Here is a 4,537-nt window from a genome sequence, read left to right on the forward strand (position 1 = left end):
CCTGTACAAAACAGTGAATATCAGGAAGTAAAGCAATCTTTCTGTGAAATAAAACAGAAAGAGCAGAGATTTGTCCTTTCAAGGAACTTGCAGACAAACCCTTATCCAAACCATCCTGAAGGAACTGTAAAATTCTAGGAATTCTAAAAGAATGCCAGGAGAATTTATGAGAAGAACACCATGAAATGTAAGTCTTCCAAACTCTATAATAAATCTTTCTAGAGACAGATTTATGAGCTTGTAACATAGTATTAATCACTGAGTTAGAGAAACCTCTATGACTTAGAACTAAGCGTTCAATTTCCATACCTTCAAATTTAATGATTTGAGATCCTGATGGAAAAACGGACCTTGAGATAGTAGGCCCGGCTGTAACGGAAGTGGCCAAGGCGGGCAACTGGACATCCGAACCAGATCCGCATACCAAAACCTGTGTGGCCATGCTGGAGCCACCAGCAACACAAAAGACTGTTCCATGATGATTTTAGAGATCACTCTTGGAAGGAGAACTAGAGGCGGGAAGATGTAAGCAGGTTGATAACACCAAGGAAGTGTCAGTGCATCCACTGCTTCCGCCTGGACATCCCTGGACCTGGACAGGTATCTGGGAAGTTTCTTGTTTAGATGAGAGGCCATGAGATCTATCTCTGGAAGCCCCCACATCTGAACAATCTGAGAAAACACATCTGGATGGAGAGACCACTCCCCTGGATGTAAAGTCAGGCGGCTGAGATAATCCGCCTCCCAATTGTCAACGCCTGGGATATGCACCGCAGAGATTAGACAGGAGCTGGATTCCGCCCAGGCAAGTATCCGAGATACTTCTTTCATAGCTTGGGGACTGTGAGTCCCACCCTGATGATTGACATAAGCCACAGTTGTGATATTGTCTGTCTGAAAACAAATGAACGGTTCTCTCTTTAGCAGAGGCCAGAACTGAAGAGCCCTGAGAATTGCACGGAGTTCTAAAATATTTATTGGTAATCTCGCCTCTTGAGATTTCCAAACCCCTTGTGCTGTCAGAGATCCCCAAACAGCTCCCCAACCTGAAAGACTCGCATCTGTTGTGATCACAGTCCAGATTGGGTGAACAAAAGAAGCTCCTTGAACCAAACGATGGTGATCTATTCACCATGTCAGAGAGTGTCGTACATTGGGATTCAAGGATATTAATTGTGATATCTTTGTATAATCCCTGCACCATTGATTCAGCATACAAAGCTGTAGAGGTCTCATGTGAAAACGAGCAAAGGGGATTGTGTCCGATGCTGCAGTCATGAGACCTAAAACTTCCATGCACATAACCACTGAAGGGAATGACTGAGACTGAAGGAGCCAGCATGCTGCGACCAATTTTAAACGTCTCTTGTCTGTTAGAGACAGAGTCATGGACACTGAATCTATCTGGAAGCCAAAAAAGGTGACCCTTGTCTGAGGAATCAAGAAACTTTTTGGTAAATTGATCCTCCAACCATGTTTCCGAAGAAACAACACTTGTTGATTCGTGTGAGATTCTGCAGTATGTAAAGACTGAGCTAGTACCAAGATATCGTCCAAATAAGGAAACACCGCAATACCCTGTTCTCTGATTACAGATAGTAGGGCACCCAGAACCTTTGAAAAGATTCTTGGAGCTGTTGTTAGGCCAAATGGAAGAGCAACAAATTGGTAATGCTTGTCTAGAAAAGAGAATCTCAGAAACTGAAAGTGTTCTGGATGAATCGGAATATGAAGGTATGCATCCTGCAAGTCTATTGTGCACATATAATGTCCTCGCTGAACAAAAGGCAGAATAGTCCTTATAGTCACCATCTTGAAAGTTGGTACTCTTACATAACGATTCAAAATTTTTAGATCCAGAACTGGTCTGAATAAATTTTCTTTTTTTGGTACAATGAATAGGTTTGAATAAAACCCCAAACCTTGTTCCTGAGGAGGAACTGGCATGATTACCCCTGAAGACTCCAGATCTGAAACACACTTCAGAAAAGCCTGAGCTTTTACTGGATTTACAGGGATGCGTGAGAGAAAAAATCTTCTCACAGGAGGTCTTACTTTGAATCCTATTCAATACCCTTGAGAGAAAATGCTCTGAATCCAATGATTTTGGACAGATTTTATCCAAAAATCCTTGAAAAACCTTAATCTGCCCCCTACCAGCTGAGCTGGCATGAGGGCCGCACCTTCATGCGGATTTAGGGGTTGACTTTGGTTTCCTAAATGGCTTGGATTTATTCCAATTTGAGGAAGGCTTCCAATTGGAAGCATATTCCTTGGGGGAAGGATTGAGTTTTTGTTCTTTATTCTGACGAAAGGAACGAAAACGGTTAGAAGCCTAGATTTACCCTTAGGTTTTTTATCCTGAGGAAAAAAAACTCCTTTTCCCCCAGTGATAGTTGAAATAATAGAATCCAACTGAGAACCAAATAAATTATTACCTTGGAAAGAAAGAGATAGTAATCTAGATTTAGATGTCATATCAGCATTCCAAGATTTAAGCCACAAAGCTCTTCTAGCTAAAACAGCTAAAGACATGGATCTAACATCAATTTTGATAATATCAAAAATGGCATCACAAATAAAATGATTAGCATGTTGCAGTAAGCGAACAACGCTAGATATGTCAGAAATCAGTAAGCGAAAAACGCTAGATATGTCAGAATCCAATTCGTGTTGCGCTAAATTTTCCAACCAGAAAGTTGATGTAGCCGCAACATCAGCCAAAGAAATAGCAGGTCTGAGAAGATGACCTGAATATAAATAGGCCTTCCTTAGATAAGATTCAAGCTTCCTATCTAAAGGATCCTTAAAGGAAGTGCTATCTTCCATAGGAATAGTGGTACGTTTAGCAAGAGTAGAAATAGCCCCATCAACTTTGGAGATTTTTTCCCAAAACTCTATAGATTTTGCTGGTAAAGGATACAATTTTTTTAAACCTTGAAGAAGGAATAAAAGAAGTACCTGGCTTATTCCATTCCCTAGAAATCATATCAGAAATAGCCTCAGGAATGGGAAAAACCCCTGGGGAAACCACAGGAGGTTTAAAAACAGCATTTAAATGTTTATTAGACTGAACGTCAATAGGACTGGTTACCTCAATATCCAAAGTAATTAACACTTCTTTTAATAAAGAATGCATATACTCTATTTTAAATAAATAAGTAGATTTGTCAGTGTCAATGTCTGAGGAAGGATCTTCTGTTTCTGATAGATCCTTATCAGAAGAGGATGAATTATTATGTTGTTGGTCATTTGAAATTTCATCAGCTAAATGAGAAGTTTTAAAAGACTATTTACGTTTATTAGAAGGTGGAAATGCAGACAAAGCCTTCATAATAGAATCAGAAACAAATTCTTTAAAATTTACAGGTATATCATGCACATTAGAAGTTGAAGGAACTGCAACTGGCAATGTACTATTACTGATGGAAACCCTATCTGCATGTAAAAGTTTATCATGACAACTATTACAAATGACATTCGGTGGAATAATTTCTACAACTTTACAACAAATGCACTTAGCTTTGGTAGAACCGATGTCAGGCAGCAATGTTCCAGCAGAAACTTTTGAGGCAGGATCAGACATCTTGCACAATGTAAGAGAAAAACAACATATAAAGCAAAATTATCTATTTCCTTATATGACAGTTTCAGGAATGGGAAAAAAATGCAATAGCATAGGCCTCTGAAAGCTAAAAGCAAGAGGCAAACAAACAAGGGGTATTGAAATAATGAAAAAAATTTGGCGCCAAGTATGATGCACAACGTAACGTAAAGTCTTTTTTGGTGCCAAAAATGACCGGAAATGACACACTTGCGTCACTAATGATGCCGCCGTGTGAAAGGTCTCACGCCGGAAATGACGAAGTTGCGTCATAAACATACTTTTTCGCGCCAAAAAAAAATTTTGCGCCAAGAATGACGCAATAAAGTTTTGCATTTGACGCACCCCGCGGGCCTAATACTCGCAATTACAAGAAGTAGTCAATTGAAAAAAGACTAAACCCCAGGTAAGAAATAAATTTCTTAAAAATGTTTACATTCCCAAATATGAAACTGACAGTCTGCAGAAGGAAATACATGAACCTGACTCATGGCAAATATAAGTACAATACATATATATAGAACTTTATATAAATGCATAAAGTGCCAAACCATAGCTGAGAGTGTCTTAAGTAATGAAAACATACTTACCAAAAGACACCCATCCACATATAGCAGATAGCCAAACCAGTACTAAAACAGTTATTAGTAGAGGTAATGGTAAATTGAGAGTATATTGTCGATCTGAAAAGGGAGGTAGGAGCTGAATCTCTACGACCGATAACAGAGAACCTATGAAATAGACCCCCATTAGGGAAATCATTGTATTCAAATAAGTGATACTCCCTTCACGTCCCTCTGACATTCGCTGTACTCTGAGAGGAATCGGTCTTCAACAATGCTGAGAAGCGCATATCAACGTAGAAATCTTAGCACAAACTTACTTCACCACCTCCATAGGAGGCAAAGTTTGTAAAACTGAATTGTGGGTGTG

Source organism: Bombina bombina, chromosome 1, assembly GCF_027579735.1.
Source record: "Bombina bombina isolate aBomBom1 chromosome 1, aBomBom1.pri, whole genome shotgun sequence".
Classification (NCBI taxonomy): Eukaryota; Metazoa; Chordata; class Amphibia; order Anura; family Bombinatoridae; genus Bombina; species Bombina bombina.